Below are 22,203 nucleotides of genomic sequence, written 5' to 3'. Positions count from 1 at the left end.
GGGTTTCTATGACATTTTCATTCACCCTTAGTTCTGGTTATGGCTTCTCAGCTGTCAATTGGACACAAACCTAGAGACACCTGGGAAGTGGGAACTTCAATTAAGAAATTTACTAAATCACATTGGCCCATGACAATGTCTGTGGGAGATTTAGGAGGCTCCAGCCCACTGTGAGTAGAAGTGGGAGAGCTGGGGCTGTGTGAGAAAGATGGCTCACTGTGAGCCTGGAGACAAGCCAGTGAGCAGTGGTCCTCTACTGGTTTATGCATTCAGCTCCTGCTTTGAGTTCCTGTCCTGCAAGTTGCTGTACTGCAACTTGTAAGCCAAATAAACCCTTTCCTCCTTGTATTAGTCCCCTCTTTCTCTAAGACAGGGCCTCACTGTGTAGTTCTGGCTGGCTTGGAACACACTATGTAGACCAGGTTAGGCTTGAACTCACAGAAATCAGCCTGCCTCTGCCTCCTGAGTGCTAGGATTAAAGGCTGGGGCAAATACCACCATGCCTGGTTATTAGTTACTTTTCTATTGCTGTGACAAAATACCTGGCCATTAGTCCTGCCTCAAAATGATGTGCCAGACTTTGTTGACTCCCCATGGGAAACCTTTACCCTCTCCGAGGAGTGGATGAGGGGTGGGGTGGGGAGAAGGCAGGGAGAGAAGGAGGAGGAGAGGAAGTGGGAACTAGGATTGGTATGTAAAATGAGCAAAGATTGTTTTAAAATAAAAGAAATAAAGAAATTTAAAATGAAAAAAAGTAGAAAAGCAATGTTAAAAAAGAAAAGAAAAAGAATAGGCCCATGACCAAAGCAATTTATAGCAGGAAGGGATTATTTGGGATTACAGTTACAGAAGGGGTAAGAGTCTATCAGTCTCTATTGGTGTGGGGAGGCATGCCAGCAGGCAGACACAGTGGCTGGAACAGCAAGCTGAGACCTCACATCCTGAACCAAAAGCACAAAACAGAGCAACTGGCAATGGCAAAGGTCTTTAAACTCCCAAAGCCACCTCCAGTAACAAACTTCATCCAACAAGGTCACGTGGCTAAAACCTCCCCAAACAGTATCATCAACGGAGGAGCAAGTGTTCAAATGCATGAGTCGATGGGGACATTCGATCCCAAACCATCACACTCCATTCTCTTGTTCTCACCGGGTCATGAACATACATTGCAAAATGCATTTAGCTCAGCTGCATAGCCTTTCACTGTTTAAAAGTCCTTGGCCTAATCTGTGACTCCAGGCAATCTCTTTTATTTGTAACCCTCTGTAAAATCAAAACGCAAGTTACATGCTTCCTCCTTACAACTGCACAGAATATACATTGACATTCTAAAAGGGAGGAATTGGGGCATAGTAAGGAAATCCTGCACCAAAGCAAGACCAGAACTCAGCAGGGCAAATACCAAATCCTACAGCTCCATGCTCAACATAAAAGGGCTTAGATGGCTCTGCCCATCCAACTTTACTGTCTGAAGTACACTGCTCTCTCTTGGGCTGCCTCTACTCCATGAATGCAGCTTTCCTTAACAGACAGCCTAGAGCTTTGGCATCTCCAACATCTTGGGGTCTCCAGGCTTCACTTTCACAGAGGAAAAAGCTGGAGTGTCACCATAGGGCCTTAGTCAGGGTCTGGCAGAGTTAATTCAAGGTTTATTCCAACATGAGACCCTGGACAAACAGTTGGCCATCCCCCAGGAGCAAGAGAAAAGTATTTTTTTCCCTTACAGGGAACCCATTTTACTGATTAGAAATTGCCCCAGAGTAGAGTAGTGTCATATCCCATTGGCTTTGCACACTCCCAACTGAGATATTCTGAGTGACTTCAACAATACCAACAAAGTCATTCAACCTGAGGCTGGATTTGTTTCCTCTAAGCATGTCTAACCTTTTGACATTACAACATGAGGTTGTCATCTATAACCCTTGAGAACTGTGCAGGTGTGCTACAATATCCCCTTTCAAAAATGCCTGAACAAACAAAAATCCAATCTCCTCATATTCCAAGTAAATGTAGGATTTTGTGCTGGGTCACACTGGTGGCCATCCTTCACCACACACCTCATTTGAATACATTTGTACATTTAGGTTGAACCAGATTGCCACTAGATGGCACTGGAGGGTTTCCTGGGCTAGTCAGGAACTGGACAGTCATTACCACTACCCATAGAGCTTGCCAGTTTACCAACTTTGTCCCATTCGGACACACCTGGCTCTCATTTTCTAAAGACCTTGAAGGCTGTGGGCAGTAAAGTTGGCAAAGAGGTCTGGGGACCTTGGTCTAGTTTTCCAAGCTTTTATCTAATGTCAGTGCTGGGAATAGCAGTTGTGTAACACAGTCAGAGTGGCTTGGCCTTCCTGACTCCCAGAGTCGTTAGGATACTTGAGCATGCCTCCAGGTGCCCTAGATTGTAACAAGAAGACAGGGTTTCCAGGTTCCCCTGTTATCTCTGATAACCTGTTGTAGTTAATGGGTTTGGCTTCAGCCTTTGATTCCCTTGTAAAGACAATCATGCAGTCTTGGCAGAACTCCCCTCATTGTTTTCTATATTGGTGGTCTGCTATGGCTACTGGGGCTCTGTATTAGCATCACAATGGAGCCCGGCCTGCCTATTAACTAGGCTATGAGTATGGGCTCCATCAGGCCAGCTGCGTGCTAAAGACCAGACTGGAACCTGTCATGTGTGCTGCAGGTGGTTAGAAGATACAGATGTTTTCCATGTTAGGTCAAAACCACAGTGGGTCTTTTGACGTCCTTAACGAAGGTGGAAAATCCTAACTAAACAACCTACTTTGGGTTGTTTTGAGACAGGTCAGACATGAGGAAGGAGCAGGTAGTTGGTGTTGCTAAGGTCTCCCCCTTAGCCTCCTCATGAAGGAGAAGATGCTCTCTGAGGGAGAGGGCACAGCTATTTGTCATTCCAAGTTCACTACGTGAAGTTCCTGGGTGAGTGTCTGAGGAGGGATGCAGTTCTCATGAGCAGTGGGAGAAAGCTCTGTGGGCAGAGGACAAGGTGCTGGTAAGGAGAAGCTAAGAGGGAGGCGGGAGCAGTGTTGCCAGGAGGAGGCAAGGCTGGTCGCAGAACAGCCAGTGGGTGGGCAGAGGCTGGGGTACACACAAAGGAAGGCCATCAAGGTGTCATCTGAGGCTGAATTAGAAGGTCAGTTTGTGTAGGAGCCTCTAGTATGCCACATGCAGCATCCTGGTCACAACTGAGAGCTCCATGGGAAAGCCATGGAGTGTACAGCCACGAAGGCATCTTAGTGTCCTCCCTAAATCATCCAAAAAGGATTAATTACAGGCCGATTGTAGCTAAGGGTGCCCTGAGGTTGCCAGAATCCTTGATCTACTTTGTTACAAAGCCAAACAAGATGATTTCTTTTTCCCACTTTCTATAAATCTGGGGATCAAATTTAGTTCAATTTTTGAGACTGTGTCTTAGGGACCAATCATAGGAAAGATGGTCAGAGTCCTATCTTTTGGGTCCTACTGAATGTGGGTGTCCCTTGAAGATGGTGGGCCTACCTTATTGTCAGGGACCTAGTCTTACCATACTGATACAGTTGAGGTGTGTTCTAAGCTGGGGTACCCTTGCTCTCTTGCATTATAGTGTAGGCTAGCTAAAACCATGCACAATGTTCTCATGGGGAAGCCCAGGCCACCATGACTATAATACACCCCTCTGTTCACAGTTTTACCCCAGTGACAAATCACCTTTGTTGGCTAGGGTAGACTGAACTTAAAGAAAACATCACAAGCCAAAGCTGGTTAGGACTCAGTCATGGTGGAAAGTAAAGGGTTTACTATCCATATGTTTTTGGATCAGGAATTCCAGCCAGGATGGTCAAAGGGTGGGCATAACACAGTCAGCCACATGTTCCACTCTGGCCTGCTCCAGAGAGTGGCAGCAAATGCCAGGACCAGCAAGGTGGGTGAGGGGGAGATGGAAGGAATCCTTACAATCTGAAGAAATGCACCCTGGACAAGTTGCTACTGTCAGCCACATCACATGTGGGGGATGCAGGATGGCTTCTAGAAGGATGGCAAAGTGACTCCTTATGGACTTACAGCTGGCCATCTTCCTCTTCTGGAGCTACCAAAGAATAGCCTCGGCCAGTGTCCTCCAGTTGCAAATGGGAAGTAAGGCCTTCTACAAGGGCTGGAAGTTATGCCTTAGCTCATAGGTCTTTGGTCTCACTGGAGTACAACACTACCATGAAGCCTTCATGCCCATGGTTGGATCAACAAACTCTCCAGGGTGGAGAAGCCAAGGGAGTCAGGGAGAGTATTGCCTATGGGGTACCAAGATGTGCCAGGAACAACGTGATGAGCTAAAGGCATGAAAGTAGAAGTATTTGCCAGACTACAATAGATATATAGATTGAAAAATTCATTAAATAAAATATGCCACAAGGAAAGACAGAGATGTAGGGGGCAAATTCTCAGAGAACCCTTCCTTAAAAGGGAAAGGGAATTTTTATACAATTAAGAACAAATATTTTGTCTGGTGGGGTCCATATCTGGGGAGATAACTAACTGGGCAGTTCACTGTCTTGCTAAGCAGCAATTTATTCTTTATTTTATTTTTCTAAGACAAAGTTTCACTGTGAAATAGCTCTGGCTGCCCCGGTACTAACTCCATAGACCAGGCTGGCCTCAAACTCAGAGATCCTCTTGACTCTGTCCCCTAAGTGTTGGGACTAAAGTCATATGTTACCATAGTTCAATTTAAGCAATGAATTTTTTAAATTAAAAAATTGTAATTAACTGATTAATTTTTATGTGTGTTGGTGTTTTGCTTGCATTTATATCTGGGCAAGCATATAGGATCCCCTGGAACTGAAGTTACAGACAGTTGTGAGCTGCTATATGGGTTCTGGAAACTGAACCCAGGTCCTTTGGAAGAACAGTCTGTGCTCTTAACCATTGAGCCATCTCTCCAGCCCCCAAACAATGAATTTTATAGCATCACTTATCACCTTGACTTTGGTTATTTAGGACAAGGTGGCAAGAGTCATTAGATGTTGAACTGATAAGTGACACTCTTACCCAGCTATAACCTTGTAAGCTTTAATAACGACTGGCCTGGCATGATATGCCCACTGGTGCCAACATAGCACAAATGTTATGGAAGTAACCACCTATGTTTTGATTGAATTTAAGGTCTACTCCACAAGACTGAACTCATGTGTAGTACTATTAACTGGACCAAAACCATGTAGCTGGTTAGGTCTTGAGCGCTAAGGGAGACCCTAATACTATGTATGCCTCTGCTAAATGAACAAAGTCATAAACCATTCCCTAACCTTTCCTTTATACCATTAATGCAGTGCTCATCTTTCACCAGAAAAGCTTACTTATTTATTTATTTATTATTTATTTTTCTTAACAGTGATAGTGACCAATACAGAGACCACTACTGGTCAGTGTGCAGGGACTGAGAGAGTATGCAGGGTGGAGGCTCAACTCTCAATGGGAATCTGTATCACATTCCTCCCTGCAAGGCCTGGGGGTCACCTCAGACTTGGGAGCAGCAAGATTTCAAGAGCAGAAGGAATGGGTGTCTGCATTATTTTCTGGACATGACAGCACAGTCACACACATGTGTGGCCAGAGGCTGGGATTGTATGTAGAAGACCTGCACAAGATGAAGCCAGTCAAAACCCCAGCATGGGTAGGTAGGGGCTCATGGACTCCTGCCCCTGTTTTGGAGCCACTGATAATTGCTGGGGGGGGCACCAGAAGTGACTTTTCTGTGGGGATATGGCTCCTGAGCGGCTTGCCATGCGCTAGTGGATGGTCCCCCACCCTTGTGCAAACAGGCAGCTCTCAGTGGGCTCCGCAACTTAAAGAAAACACGGAATAGGAAGGGGAAAGTCACAGAGAAAGGGAGAGGATTTGAGGGGAGGGTGTGGATTCGATCAAATATATTTTATTCATATGTAAAATTCTCAAACAATAAAAATATAAAGTGACAATAACAATAAAAAGAAAGATGTCCCAAGTTAGGGAGGTCAGAATCTGGGCAGCTGAAGTCTGATGTTAAAGTGAGCTAATTTCTACTTTCATTCTTGACCTTTTGCTCCCTATGGAAATCTTAGCCAAGGAGCAGCCATGGGGGCTCAGGTGAGAGGGTGGTTTTCATAAACATAGGCTGCATTTATGAGCTTGGTCCCCAGAAAAAAAAAATCGAAGGAAAAGTCAAAGTCAAAATGCCCTGGCATGAAGGCATACATCTGCTGCCCCAACACTTGGAAATTAAGGTAGGAGGAGTCAGCATTCCAGTCATCCGGGGCTACTTAGTAAATTTTAGGCCAGCTTGGGCTACATGAGACCCTGACTTAAAAAATCAAACCAAGCCAAACCAAACCGGCCAAAGTAAGAGCCAGGTAATGTTGTAGAATATTTTCACCCATTTAATGCTCAAGACAGTCACCTTTAATCTCCCCTGTACCAGCCATTACCATGATGTCAAGGACAGTGATGCATGAACAGTGAATGTGTTTACCAGAGGTAGGAAAGAGGGAATTGTCAGTAGGTTAGCAAAGTGTAGGGATTCCTCTTTTATATGGGGCCTTTGGTCTACACTGGCATGTCTCTGCCTTGGCTCAAATACACCTAGTTCAACATATGCCTCAGACTCCATGGAGTGGAATCCAGAATGCACATAGGACAGTGGCTGTCAATGGCACAGAGAGGTCCCATCTCCTATGAAAATGGTCTATTTTGGAGTCACAGTGCTTGGTACTTATACGTCATATGTGTACTGCTCATGATGACACTGACTACTTATAAATGTGGCTCACACAAGACAGAAATGCCCTATAGCATGGAAGATTTTGTCACGGGGTCCCACTGGGTCTCAGCACCTGGCATTCTTACATGTGTACAGTCTTAATAATGCTTTTTCCTATACATGCAAATAGAACTTACTTTTTTCCACAGACAGAAGGTACTCTTTATAATAACACATGGCGGACACATTTGGAATACGTGATTCTGGGTTTTGTTCACTAAGTCTTTCCTTAGAGGCTTTAGGAAGAGAATATTTGGCTCGTGTCTAAAATTAATCAAACCGTTTATATTGCTGCCTGTGGTTGGTGTCGCTACCCGAAGTGTTTCTCCTGATGCAACTGGAGTTTGGGGGCAAAAGTACATTTTGGCAGCTGCAACTGACTCAGCTTAGTCACCCATCTCAATACAGCAACTGAAGAAACAAGCAATAGTGTAAAGCAGAGGGAAAAATCAATGCTGTGGGGAGAGGAGCAGATAAATGGGCCCAGTCACCCCAAATTAGTCTTCCAAGTACTGACCTGAGATTTAACTTAAACAGAGGAAGAATTGGAATAGGATTAAAAGTTATGCATAATTAGGGGCTGGAGAAATGGCTCAGCAGTTAAGAGCACTTGCTACTCTTCCAGGGGACTTAGATTCGATTCCCAGCACCATGGTAGCTCACAACTCTTTGTAACTGTAGTTCCAAGGGGTCTAAGACACCAAGTACACATGTGTACACATGCATACATGCAGGAAAACAGTCAGATACATTTAAAAGTTATGCACAATTAAATAGTCTTGGCCACGGTACAATTTGTTTGATAATTTCTCCCAGTTTTTGTCTTACAAGGCAGTTCTGAAGCAGTTATAATTTCTGTCACTTGAGGAGAGCAAGCTTGCTCTTATGGGATGACTATCTGTTCTAGGCTGCACCTCACCACAGTGGATAAACGCCTTCACCCTGGGGGTGGGGTGTCTATCGGTGCTGTTACTGGAATCCAAGGTGACACTGGTCTAGAACAATGACTTTCCATTGTGCCTTCACCCTGGAAGGAGATTGAAACAGATGAGGCAGGCAGACACACTGTTAAAACCAACACACCTGTGTAGAGTTGAGCAGAAATCTGACCTAAGGTAAAGGAAATGAACCCAAAATGAAGGCAGAGATGCCGGGCCTTGTCCTATGTTTAGATGCCTTCTATGTCCAAGGGATGAGTTGATGCTTTTTAGTAAAAGCAATTTCTAAATACCTATTATATCAGAGCAAGAATGAAAGACCCAGTTGGGCCTTGGCCCTGTGTCTGACAGATGATCCCTCTCTGTCAGGGGACATCTGTTGATGCCCAGAAGTCCCTCAGGCCTCAGCTTATTCAACAAGCAGAGGTGAGAACTCAAGAATAACTTAGCAGATGAACTTGTTTTCCTTCTTCCCAGATACATCAGCCCAAGAGCAAGGCCACGGAGGAGAACAGCATCTCTAAGGGGGACTAGATTCAGCAGCGATGATTGTCAACTCCAAACTCTCTGAGGATGGAATTTTGTGAGATGTAATCAGGGATAAATTGCTTCCTTTCAGCAACATGCCACTCTTGCTTTGCCGGCGTTATCCTGTGATGTTCCAAATATATGTGAGGATAGAAAAGGTTCTTTTAACTTTTCCTTCAGGCTGAACATCCTGCTAAAAGTAGCAGCCATCTCCACAGTAGCCTCAGGAGACAAGTGACTTGACCTGAGTTTCCCATGGGTGGGGGGAGCTGGCTGCAACTTTAACCACCTGGGATTTTAAAAGGTTCCATAGAATCAACTAAACAATATAAGTTTCTGAGAACCTTACCCCCAACACTGGGAACTATGGGGGCATGAATTCAAAACGCCTCAGAATGTATGATATGGTAACATTTCTACAGCCTCCTGATGTGTTTCCATATTCCCCAAGCAATATGGTGCTGCAAGCAGGGCAGAAACAGTAGACTAGTACAGCTCACTCGGGTTCCAGGGGACTTTCTTGACATACCACGTCCCCTGTGGTGGTTCACAGGAATGATGTACTGTAGAGAATCCATCGTGCACCTGCCTCCCTAGCCAGCTACGCCTTTGTTTCCCAGAGGAGGATGAGGTGGAAACCAGGACAGCAAAGCTCCGGGGAACAACTGAACGTCACTGCAAAAGAGCCCTTTTCCACCCAGGGGAAGGGGTGCACCTCTCTCACTTCCTTTTTGGCACCAGCAAGTGGCCACAGACTATTTTGGGACCTTAGCTGTAGCATGTGAAACCCAAGCCACTCTTGAGAAGAAAGGTGTAGAGAGGGGACACCAGGTGACACTGTCCTGGGTTGGTGGTCACCCCAGGTGCGGAGTAGCAGCATCAGAGTGAAACACCCAGGAGGTAGTAGACACAAAGGGCTGTCCCATGAATGCCAGCATCCGATGCCCCTGATTCGGATGGGAAACAGGACTGAGGCTCAGGCTGGCTGAGGGCACACTTGGTGAGGCTCTCATCTCCTTCCCCTCCTCCCCTTCTTTCCTTCTCTGTGTAGTTGTTGGACCACACAATAGTGCAGTTAGGTGAGATCTGAACATCTGTAGGAAGTTAAAGGGTACCCCAGTGGATCTTTGGCAAAGCAGTCCAGACCCAGGGTCCAGCGTGTGTAAAGGCCCTGAGGCAGAAGTGTGATTGGCAAGCTTAAGATACGGGAAGGAAACCCTGTATCTGCAGCTGTGGGAGTGCGGGTAATAGCAGACATCAGTTTGGGAAGGAACTAGGCTTGCAAAAGAGATGGAGAGCCAGAAGAGAATTCTGCTAAGGAGAGATAAGCTATTTGATGTTGGCAGGTCACATACATCTGGGTAACAATAACAGTGAGGGGTCCAGGTGGTGGCAGGAGGGGCCTCGAGGAGGGCTCTAACCTGATTCAGGTGAGAGCAGAGCTGGCTACTAGGGCAGGCAGGGAAGGAGGAGTAAAGGTCCCCAGAATGACCTTGAAGGTGACTCCTACATGGTTTGCATATGGGCTGGGTGCCAGTAGGATGTGGAGGAGACTTGCTGGGAGACCAGCAACCGTGGTTCTCTGGCACAGCTCAAGAAGCAGGTACACTAGGTTCTGGTTTAGCATGGCTAGCCATTGGCTGTGTGCCTTGTCTCTAATGTAATTTACAATGGGGTGACCACTGCTGGGAAGAGGGGAGAGCCATATTCTATTTTCAGCCCCTTAGTTCCAAGCTACAGGTCTCTACTATGATGGGATGTTGGAAATGACCCGGGGGGTAGGGTACAGGTCATGGGGCCAAGGCCAGCGCTCTGCAGGGGGGCCAGCTGGGCTCTAGGTCCAATAGGCAGATGCTAGAAAAGCCTGCTGGTTGACAAGGCACATCTTGATCTCAGATGGATGCTCCTGGAAACAATGACCTAGGGTGGCCCAGGATGTGTTGGTTCATAAATACCTAAGGCCAAGAAATCATAAAGAATAGATGTTATTTGGATCTTGGTTCTAGAGGCAGAGAAGTCCCAGTGAATGGCATTAGAGTCATTCAAGCACCTAGTTAGGGGCTTCCTGCTGCATCATGGCACAGCAAAAGGCCCCAGGACAGGCGCAGTAGGCATGCTGACTCTTCTCAGAAAACAGATTGGTGACACAGGCCTGTCACTGCAGCACCCAGGAAGTTGAGTCACGGGGTTCATGAATTGCAGGCCAGCTGGGCTACACAGAGAGACTCTGTAAATAAATAAGTAAACAAACAAACTCAATAATGCCATGGCAGAGCCCTATCCTCATAACCCTATCAAATCTCCCCCCAATTTCCAAATACCATTACCATTGATACTCACTATATACTCTGAGGATAATGGTTCGGGCACATGAACCATTGTGGGGTGGGACAGCACTTCAAAGCCCAGCACAGGGCCTTTCCTGCTCCAACAAGGAAAAGCGTCCAGTGCCGTTCCCAGGCTTTCATGTGGGTCAGTGGCTGTGTCTTCCTCCAAGGCAGAGGAGAGTTGTCACTCAAGGCTAGAGCTTGTACCTCTCCTACCCCTCACTGTAGCCCTGTGAGGCAGGGGACCACCCATTCACAGACAGGACACTGCAGATCACCCCACTTCCCAGCCAGATGCTGTGGCTCACTCCACTCACAGATGGGACACCAAAGCTCAGAGACGTTATGAGGTTTGCCCAAGCATCACAACCTCTAAGTGGCAGAGGGACATGAACAGGGGTCTTTCTAGGAGCCTCAGGATGTGACAGGGTAGAGGGCACAAGAACTGAAGAAAGTATTCAAATGATGTGGCAATCATCACTTGAGCGAAATGCACACCTCCTCTCAGGAGCCACCTTACTCCTGGGTATAGGGTCAACTCAGGTATGCTAGCATTTTCACTATAATTTGTATTTTTAAAAACTCTCATGCCAGCCCTATTTATAATGGTTCCAAACGGTAATTACGCCAAATCTCCACGAACAGACTATTGGATAAGATTGTGGATGTTCGAATAGAAGGGAACTAGCAATAAAAGTGAATGGAGGACAGCTATACACAGCAAAGGAATGCACACATGATGCTGGGGGCGGGTTTGGACTCCACAAACAGATGTTGTGTTATTCCTGCATGTGAAGTTCACTGTTAGACAAGGCGAAAGTTACAGGCAGTAGTAACCCCTGTTTGGGGGACAGAGAAAGAGCCTTCTTTGGACTGGGGTGTGGGCCCTGGTTATATAGATATAATCAAAAGAAGCTGCTGGGGGCTGGAAGAGGGAGAGACCAGAAACCCTCCCTGCCATACAGTGTCCCAGTGGGTCTTGGTTAAGGACCACGGGCCTGGAGATGAGGCTGTCAGAGGGGAGATCAGCCGCATGGGACTTTAATGTCCCCTCTGTCCTGGCTGCCTGTAGTGGTAAATACTTCCCCTGTCTGCTATAAAGACCTGGGTAGTCTGCAGCTCTTCTGGGTCTTTGCAGTGTGAGGCGGTCATCTCTCGGGTTCTCTCTCGGCCTCTGCACACTGCAAAGTGTGGAGAACGCTGGGTCTTGGGTTCTGTGCTGCTTTCCCTCCATCCAGCCCTATCTCAGACTGCACAGCAGGAGGGAAGGGAGTGTACCCCCACACCCTGTCAGTGAGAAACCACACGAGCTGCTGAGCTGCTGTTTGCTGGTGCAAGGCGCTGGGTGTGTTCTCAAAGGCAAGCTCCCTGCACCCTGGGAAGTGGAGGTTGCCATGGTTCACTTCCTCAGAGGGGGAAACAGGCTTCAAAAGGAAGGAAGGGAGCAGGGCCATGTGACTCGCCCTAGGACCCAGTTTCTGACAGAGGACGATGCCTTGTGTCCTAAGTATTCGTGCCAGCTGCTCATCCTAACGGCACCCGCCAGATCCTGCCCTGACTGTGTAAGTTCAGTTATCCTCAGCATGCAGGCACTGGCTCTCAAGCCAGAGCTGTCTGCCAACAGGAGGCAGCAGGAGTTCTCGCTCTGGCCTCAGTGCCTGCCTAGTTGGACTTACCAGTTAGTGTGTGCTAACAAATTGGGGACTTTAGCATGGTTATTTTAAAATAAATAAATCAAGAAATCTGCCTTTTCACTTTATTTAACTGGCAACATGGCCACTGTTGAGGGCTGAAACCCACAAGACAGCAGCTATCTGGGCTCTTCCTCTCTGCTGGGGACACCACCTACGACCCTAAGCAGGTCAGGCAGGTCTTGCTGCTCCTCCAGTTGGGGGCTGGGACCTAAGTTCAGATTCTCATCTCCTGGGAGTCTCCTGCCAGGGAGCCCTCAGCCCAAGGTTTGGGGCCTGGCGGGGAGGGACTGGAGCAGTCACAATTCTGTTCTTACTTGAGCACTCAGTTAGAGGCCAATTTAGGGTGCAGTGAAGGATGCAAACCAGGCACTCTGAGGTGTAATGACTTGTCAGTGTGGATCCACTGACTGTGACACATACATCCCTGTGTGATGCTTAATCTCTTTGGACAACTTGGTTGGATTTAGAATCACCTAAGAGGTGAGTCTTAGAAGGATTACCTAATCAGGTTGGTTGGTGTTGGAAGAGCTACCTCAATGGTCAGGGCTGTTCCATGAGCTGGGGCCTTGGACTGAACAAAAAGAAGAAAATGATCTGGGTACCTTGTCCATCACTCTCCACTTCCCTACTGCAGAGGCAGTGGGAATGTGGCCAGCTGCCTGCTGAGCCCGCTGTCCCGCATTCCATGCCACGATGTACTGGAGCCTCTTGAAGCTAAGATAAACTCTTCCTGATGTTGCTTCTTGTCATGTGTTGTGTCACAGCTGTGAGAAAAGCACAGTACCCTCTGTACAGGACACATCAGGTGGGAGGGAGGCCGTTGCTGAGTTGGCTAAGGGTATTCCTGTGAAGCTAAGTCTAAGTCTTCACTAAAAATATCTACTATTTAAGAAAAAGGTAAGTAGACAGAAAAAAATAAAGATTGAAGAAGGATTAGTTACAAATTAGAAAATGTGAAGCTAAAATATTCAGTAACTAAAATTAAAAACTTAAAAGGTAAGTTTGATAACTGATTAGATACAGCTGGAGAGGGTTATAAGGAACTGGATGATAAGTCAGAAGAAAATATTCAGACTGAAGAACAAAATTAAATAGAGCATAAACAAGCCAGGCATGGTGGTACAACACCTTTAATCCCAGCACTTGGGAGGCAGAAACAGGTGAATCTCTGTGAGTTCTAAACCAGCCTGGTGTACAGAGTGAATTCCAGGACAGCCAGGGCCATGTCAAGAGACCCTGTCTCAAAAGCCATAATAATAATGATGATGATAATAATAATATAATAAAATTAGCTCATAAATAACATTTGAAACCTAACATTTTAAAAGTCTAAGATGCACGTACCTAGTGTTGCAAAGGAGGAAAAGGCATTGAACAGTGGCTATAGTACAGGAGATGGCAACTGAAGAAAGGTGATACATGTATGCATGTGGTGGCAGGGAGGGTGATGGAGCTAGACCCCAGGGCCTTGCATATGCTGAACAAGCAGTTCACTGGTGAGCTACATCCCCACTCCTGAGAGGATCTTTTAAGAAGCCGTGGATTTGAGATAGACCATGAGCCCCTTGCAGGATAAAGCTAAAGCCACAAACTGTCAGATCTTGTGGCTCTGGAGACATGCCCCACAGAGCAGCTTCAAGGAGGAGGGGCTTATTTTGGCTCAGAGTTTCTGAGGTTATAGTGGGTGGCTGCGTTCATAGTGTGGATCTGAGGTGAGGTGCAGATTTCTGAGATGAATGTGTGGCGGGGCAGGGCACAGGAAGCAGAGAGGAGTGTAGGAAGAAGGGACAGAAGACAAGATGTCCCTGAAAGGCTTGCATCCAGCCAGGCCCCACCTTCCACAGTTCTACCACCTGTTAAAGAGTTGCTTCCCTGAGGCTCCTCCTCTCAACAGCAGTCAGCACCAAGCCGGTAACGTGCAAACCTGGGTAGATACCTTCTTATCCAAACCACAGCAGAATGCTCAATAACATTCCTGGAAACAGGCCACTGCCCACCTGACCCCACCTCCAGCCGACTGTGGGCTCCACCCGTACAGAGTCTTTGCTTTGCCTCAAGCTTGCTGTTGCCAACAGTCTACATCTAGCACTTGACTGCTTAGGAACCCTGTAGGTGACTTCTCTGCCCCTTACCTGCTTGTCCTCTCAGCGACTGGGGCCACTGGTTAAAGAGCCTAGGGGTCAGCAGGAATGTGGTTCTCACAGGCCAGGGACACTAGTACCTGGTAGGAGCAGTGCATGTTCTGAGGTTTGAGATTTGTGGAAGCAAATCCACTCCCCACCATACCACTATTTGTGTAGAAAATGCTCAGTCTCTCTGACCTTGTTTTCTTTTCTTTTTTGTTTGTTTTTAGTTTTTTTATCATTATTATTTATTATGCACACAGTGTTTTGCATGCATGTATGCCTGCAGGACAGAAGAGGGCATTAGATCCATTATGTATAGTTGTGAGTCACCATGTGGGTGCTGGGAATTGAACTCAGGTCCTCTGGAAGAGCAGCCAGTGCTCTTAACCTCTGAGCCATCTTCCCAGCCAACCTTGCTTTCTTATGTGTGGAAATGGAAGCAGCCATCTTGCCTTCATTCTGAGATGAAATACCAAGTGTGTGCCTTGTGCCTGGCACATGACAAGTGGTTAACAAACTTTGATCATTTACTATTAGCCTACCCACTCCAACTCAGTAATGAGCAACTTTACAGGAACCATGAGCCACAGTCCCCTTCTGCAGGGATGCCAAAGGCCCTTGCACAGCAGTCATCCCAGCATCCTTCCTCTCCTTTTGACCACCTGTCATCTGTTTGGTATCATTCGCATGCCAGGCACAGCCCTGCAAGTGAAGAGAAAGGCCCAGTGTCCTGGAGTTCACATTCTTTCTCCTTTGTCAAGTTTTGCTGAGATTCACTGTGCAGCCCAAGCTGGACTATATGACCCACCATGGCTGACCTCAAACTTGTGGCTTTTCTCCTTCAGTGTTCTGAGAACTGGGACACCACACCTGGCCTGGAGCTCACATTCTAGCTGAGAAAGCAAATGGTCCTGATGAGCACAGAAATGCATGCAGAGGAAACACAAGATTATGATAGATGGATATGCTCAGATGGCATGCTGGCTAGTTTTATGTCACTTTGTCTAAGCTAGAGTCACTTAGAGAAGGAGCCTCAATTGAGAAAATGCCTCTATAAGATCTGGCTAAAGGCAGGCCTATAGGATATTTTCTTAAGAAATGATTGATGGGGTGGGGATCAGGCAATTTTGTGTAGGGCTACTCCTGGGCTCATGATCCCAAGTTCTCTAAGAAAGCAGACTGAGCAAGCCATAAAACAAGCCAGTAATCAGCACCCATCCATGGCCTCTGCATTAGCTCCTGCCCTGCTTGAGTTCCTGCCCTCAGTGCTTTTGATGATGAACTGTTTAGGGAACTGCGAGTTAACTAAACCCTTTCCTCCTCAAGTTGCTTCGGTCATGGTGTTTCCCATCACAGCAATAGTCACCCTAACTAAGACAATTTGGTACCAGGAGTGGGGGTATTGCTGTGACCTGATTATGTTGTTTTTGGGAGGATTGTGGAAGGACTTTGGAACTTTGGGTTAGAAAAGCTCTTGAGGGCTGGAGAGATGGCTCAGACGTTAAGAGCACTGACTGCTCTTACAGAGGTCCTGAGTCAAGTTCCTGGCAACCACATAGTGGTTCACATCCATCTGTAATGAAGTCTGGTACCCTCTTCTGGTCTGCAGACTGAATGTTGTATATGCAATAAATAAATAAAATCTTTAAAAAAAGAAAAGAAAATGCTTGACAATATTATTAAAAGAGAAAAGAAAAGAAAAGCTCCTGAGTGTTCAAAGCTTGGTGAGCTTTTCTATGGGAGCTTGGAAAATAAGAATGTTGAAAGTAATACAGAGGATGGAGGCCTGGCTTGTGAAGTATTACAGGGAAGCAAAGGTTCTCCTAAGCCTTTGGTGTACATGAAGAAACTGTGGTGTCTGGTCAGATGGGGCTGAAATGTCAGGTGTGATTAAGAAGAGACCATCATTGCTGAGGTGAAATTTTTTGGGAAGTGTTTCCTCAGGGTCAGCACACAGGAAGCTGTGTGCCAGGAGTGGTGAAGGCTGTACCCCCCGACAGCAGAACATGATATTTCAGATTCACTCAAGTAGTGCTTGTCTTGAAGGCATGAGGGGTCACAGAGAGCAGTTGAGGTTGGCACTGTGTGGCAGGGCTGGAATCCCAGAAGAGAGCCCAGGACAGGCTATTGGTGCAATTGCTGCCCATTTGTAGCAAGGAATCCAAGGAGTTTTGGAGATGCCAGTACTGTGGGAGGACCACTAAGAACAGCAGCAAAGGTGGAGTGCAGCCAGCCGGGGTCCAAAAAACAAACTGTGTGCTGCAGCTGGCAGAGGTGGAGAAGTGAGCCAGGCCCCTCAGAGGAGCCCAGGAGACTGTGAGTGGTCTCCGACGTTGGACTTTGAGATACTGGAGTTTGGTTTTGCTCTGTTCAGATTGTGACTGTGCCCTGTGTCTTCCCTCTTGAAGTAAGGAAGTACTTAATTTATTTCTCATTTTACGGGAACCCATGGTTGAGAGACTTGAAATGTTTAAAGAGGTTTTTGAATTTTACAAAGACTTTGAATTTTAAGAGACAGTTTGGGTATTTTTAAAAGAGACTTTGAACTTTTAAGTATTTTAATTTTTTTCCCTTTGTGACAGGGTTTCTCTGTGTAACTTGGATGTCCTGGAACTCGCTCTATAGACCAGGCTGAAACATTTGAATTTGTAAACACAGCGGGATTTTAAAATTTAGAATATTTTATATTGTGATGTTCCTATTAATGTGAGATATTGGGGATGAATAAGAAAGTAAAGATTGTGGCTTAATACTGATAGATTTGTGTGTCAAGTTGACAAGGGTCATTTGTGCTGGCTATTTTAATGTCAACTTGACACAAACTAGAGTCGCTGGAGAGGAGAGAGCATCAACTGAGAAAATGCCTCCATAAGATTCAGCTTTAAGCCTGGTGGTGATGGTACACGCCTTTAATCCTAGCACTCAGGAGGCAGAGGCAGGTGGATTTCTGTGAGTTTGAGGCAAGCCTGATCTACCAAGCTAGTTCCAAGACAGTAACAGCCAGGACTACACAAATCCTGTCTCAAAAATAACAACAAAATTCAACTATAGGTAGGTCTGTAGGGCATTTTCTTAGTGATTGATGTGGAAGAGGCATTCCTAGGTTTGTGGTCCTGGATTCTATAAGAAACCAAACTGAGCAAGCCATGAGGAGCAAGCCAGTAAGCAGCACCCCTCCATGGTCTCCGCATCAGCTCCTGCATCTGGGTTCCCACCTTGCTTGAGTTCTTGACCTCATTGCTTTTGATGATGAACTGTTACATGGAACTGTGAATGAAATAAACCCTTTCCTCCCCAAGTTTCTTTTGGCTATGGTGTTTCATCACAGCAATAGTGACCCTCACTAAGATGGGTGTTATGATAGAAGCTTTGCCCTGGTTGCTGGCATCCACATACCCAAAGATTCTGGGATGTTATGGTTGAGGTTCCACCCAAGCCCCTCTCTTCCATCCCCCTCCAAACCCTGCTGCATCTCAGAAAGGCCCCCAAATGATGACCCCCTCCCCCAGAGATGTTCAAGAACACTGCTGTAGTGGGATATTCACAGGGTATTTAAACTGTCCTCCAGAACAAGACTTGTGGTTTTTCCTGTCTCCTTTCCTGTCTCTTCTCTGGGGAACTGGCCATCTGGGAGTGATGTATCCATTAAAAGTGGGCTTTTTCTAATTTGGTTTGATTTGGTCTGATTTGGTGAAGAGGTTTATGGAGTGTAGAAACTTTCCATTGGGGACTCTGGCCAGTGGTTGAACAGACTCTCAAAGAAGATGTTGGAGCCAAGACTTCATGCTGCAGAGCACAGGAGGCCAAGTGTTGCCAGGGCAGGAATGTAGGGCAAAAGCTGTGGGTGTTACCAGGGATGTCACTGGCCCACTCCAGGGATGCCTGCGGTCAGGCACTGGGAGGGGGAGAGAAGAGCAGGCGATGGAGCACGCACTCCTGGCTTGAGTGCTCCCACCTAGAGTGAGTCACAGGCTGTACACAGAGGGCTCTCTGAGTCACTGCCCCTCCTCACCTCTCAGAGTGTGGCCTTTCCTCTTCACATAGGACCTGGTTCACTGAGTCTCCTTCCACGAATTGGTCACCTCTACTAGGAAGCAGAACTTGGGGTTTTGTTCACTTGCTTTTTAATTTCCATTCACTTACTCATTCAAAAACCATTGGACGATGGACAGTGTGTGCTGGGGTCTTTGCTGGAGTCTGAGAACAAGCCAGATGTTCAAATAGCTCAGAGTCCAGAAATTTCACGACCTCAATTTTCCCATCTGTAAAATAGGTAGTACTGTGAAGGACCATCCTCTTGTAAGTCCCTTCCCTTCTAGAGCCCTAAGAATCCTGGAGAAGGCAGCTTTCTCAACCCTATTTGTACAATAGAGGACTTCAGCCAGAAAGACAAGGGAGCAATGGGGAGAGAAATGGATTTTCTCCTATCTTAAGATCTAAAAGTTTCTAGAGACCCATGGAGGGGGATGGCCACCAAGTCTGATTTAAACCTAAGTCTGATTCTCCAGAAACCACATGGTGGAAGGAGAGAAGGTTCGTTTCCACAACGTATTCTCTGACCCCCTACACATACCACTAGCTTCCTTTAATACCACAGACCAAGCCCACGTCTTTAACACATGACTGCATGACACCTATCTATAAGACAGCAAAAAGAGAGCGCCCTTCCTCACAGACACTAAAAATATAGAAATGATGGCACATTTAGAAAGCCACCAGCTTTGCAAGGGCGACATTTGTTTTGGCCAAGGATCATCAATTTAAGCTGTCAACAGAAAGGTCATCCTTCTTATTCTGAGTTTGAGCTAGATAAGCCAGGGCTGTGCAAACAAGGGTGGGGGTGGGGGAAACAGCTAAGCACAACCCACAGTTGTCACTGCTTACAAAGGGGCCATTGCCTCCCATGGAGACGCCTGGTATTTTCTTCCCATCATTGTGAAGAACCAGACAGAAGCAACTTGTAGGAGAGAGGATTGACTTAGCTGGTGTTTTCCCTGAGTTTAACTCCTGCTCTGCTGCTTCAGAGCTTGTGGTAGGGCAGGCAGCGGGGGAGCAAAGAGACAGAGAGGGCCAGGCTCCCGATGGTCCAGCTTCCTTCCACAGGTCCCATCTGCCACGCGGTTCACCGCCTCCCAGCATCTCCTTAGGCCCCAAGTCAGGCTTTCAGAACATGGACTGTTAGAGGACAGGAGATAAACTACAGTACAGATCAAAAAAGAAATGGAAGGTTGAATAAGAGAGAACACTCTAGACCAGTGGTTCCCAACCCTCCAACACAGTACCTCGTGTTGTGGTGACTCCAACCATAAAATTATTCTGTTGCTATCTCATAACTGTGATTTTGCTACGGTTATGAATCATAATGTAAATATCTGATATGCAGGGTAGCTGATATGTGATGTGAAAGGGCCATTCAATCCTTCCCAAGGGGGAGAGGGGTCAAAACCCACAGGTTGAGAGCCACTGCTTTAGACAACAAGACTGAGAGACAGAGCTGGTATTCAGGAAGGTAGACGCAGGTGGGCATAGCCAAAGAGACTCTGTGAGCAGGCGGAGTCTCCCCCCCCCACCCCCCCGTGGTTGCCTGTGTCCCCATCTCCACCATGTCCTTTGTTTTAAAATTCACAAGAAAAAGTAATTTTTTCTCCCATAAGAAGCTGGGGACTTGATATAATAACGAACAATAATAAGTCTACTGTCTGCTTCTTCAGTTTGGGATTTGCCCAAGCACAGTCTAGCACTTCTGGGAAGTGGTCATGAATATTTCATGTGTAAATTGCAGTCTTGACAAGGGCTTCAGCTCTAGCCCTAAAAATGTCCGTACTGGACACTTGCTTATCCTAGAACCCACTCAGAGGATATTATCGAGTGGGACTAGGGGGGAGGTAAGTCAGAGCTAGCTGCTGCCATGGTCTGGGAGTTGAAACTCCATCATGTGCACAAGCGGCATTGGGCAATAATGATGGGCAACATTCCCTTTGATTAGGTAATTCCACTGAGGCAACTCAAGGCCTTCAGTGAGATGGTGTAGGACACAATAGACTGAGCACTGAAGCAGAGCAGGGGCCACAGCAAGCCCGTGAGAGCTGCTGGAGGATACCCCAGAGACTGAGTCACGTGGGAAATGCCAAGTCTGAGCTGTCCCAGCCAGTGTGATGTAAGCAAAGGGGGGCATGGGAGTGGCCACATCCCTCAGTGGTACAGCTAAAAAGTAGGAAATGGCATACCCAGTGTTTAGATGGTCTGGGTTTATTCTCTGGACTTGTCTCAACTGCCTATGCATTGTAATTGTTGGACCCTACTAATGTAAACGAGCCAGCTCTCAAGCCTTGTGGCGTGCAAAGTGTCTTTACTCCGGGTCCTAAAACTTTGGCCATGTGCCTCACAGTGAGAAGCCGGTGGTGCCCCAGGAGACAGCACAGAAGAGTCTGGTTTCAGAATGAGGTTTGGAAACTGCCAGCACTATTCTGAGAGAGCACATGTGCACTGAAGCATCAGCCAGTGGTGACTGGATGTGACTAGGGGGACCCTCCCCTTCTCTTCCCTGCTGTTTCCCCACAGCAACCTGGGCTCTGTTTGTCTCTCATTTTATGCACGGAACATTGTAAGTATTGGCCAAGATGGTGTGTGAGGTTCAGGACCGCCGTCCTCAGTTAACTCATCCCAGCTCGAGGTGTGGAAGGCACAGGGTGCTTGGCTGCCCCAGACAACTTCCCCTCACAGGCCTGAGCCCCAGGCAGCCCTCGGCAAGGAGGGGACTCAACCCAGGCATTCCACCAACCCCAAGCTTGCCCTGTTCTCCTACAAAATGTCCCTGGCAATGAATGGGCTCTCCCTGCCACTCCCTTAGCCCAGCTGTGGTTTTGCTACTATTCATTAACATTAGCTATGAAAACTTCCATGTAAGGCTGGGGTTCCCTCAAACTTCACCCTTTTGTCCTGTCTTGTCATATATCACCTTCCCAGGCACATCATTCTGGGAAAACAGCACCAGTGTGTGTGTGTGTACATGTGTGTATGTATGTGCATGCATGTATATGTTCACAGGTATATGTGTGCACAACATGTGTGTGTATGTACATGTTATATGTGCATGTGTATATGTGTGTGTTGTTGTGCATGTGTATGTGTTATATGCATACATATATGTATGTATATGTGTGCATGTGTGTGTACATCCTACTGTCAGTGTCCTGTTCCTCCACTTCTCCTCTAAGAGGCCTGCCCAGCCCAGGCTCTCCCACTCCCACCGCAGCTGTTGCCTTTTCTTTGGCCTGGCTATGCAGTCATCCTCCAGTGGATGGGCAGCTGCATTGTGTTAAGCCCATTGCCATTAATGAACTTTCAGTGATGGACTTCCGGGTTTCAGGGGTCAGTTCTGGGTAGATTGTCCCCTAGAATGGCTCTGGGCAGTCACAAGCTCCAGCAGAAGGATGCTCATATTTCCTTAAATCACCTGCAGCCTGCCTCTGGATCATACTCAAAGGTTTGACCCTGATGGATGACATGAGTTTGTCATTGTTTAGTTCCCTCCCTCCTACCCTCCTTCCCTCCTTCTCCCTCTTTCTCTGTTTCCCTCTTTCCCTCTCTTCTTCCTCCCTTCTGTCCTGGAGTTTGAACTTAGGGCCTTGTGACTGTTAAGCACCACTACCCCAGATCCTAAACTGGATTTGTCTCCCCCACCCACACTCTCCAGGTCTCACTGCGTAGCCCAGGCTGGCCTGGAGCTCATGACCTCCTACTTTAGCCTCTTGAACACTGGGATCAAGGTATGTGTTATCATGTATTTCAGAGCTG

The sequence above is a fragment of the Phodopus roborovskii genome, unplaced genomic scaffold, assembly GCF_943737965.1.
Source record: "Phodopus roborovskii unplaced genomic scaffold, PHOROB, whole genome shotgun sequence".
NCBI classification, from domain to species: Eukaryota; Metazoa; Chordata; class Mammalia; order Rodentia; family Cricetidae; genus Phodopus; species Phodopus roborovskii.
The sequence above is the reverse complement of the archived record's forward strand: the minus strand, read 5'-3'. Positions refer to the sequence as shown.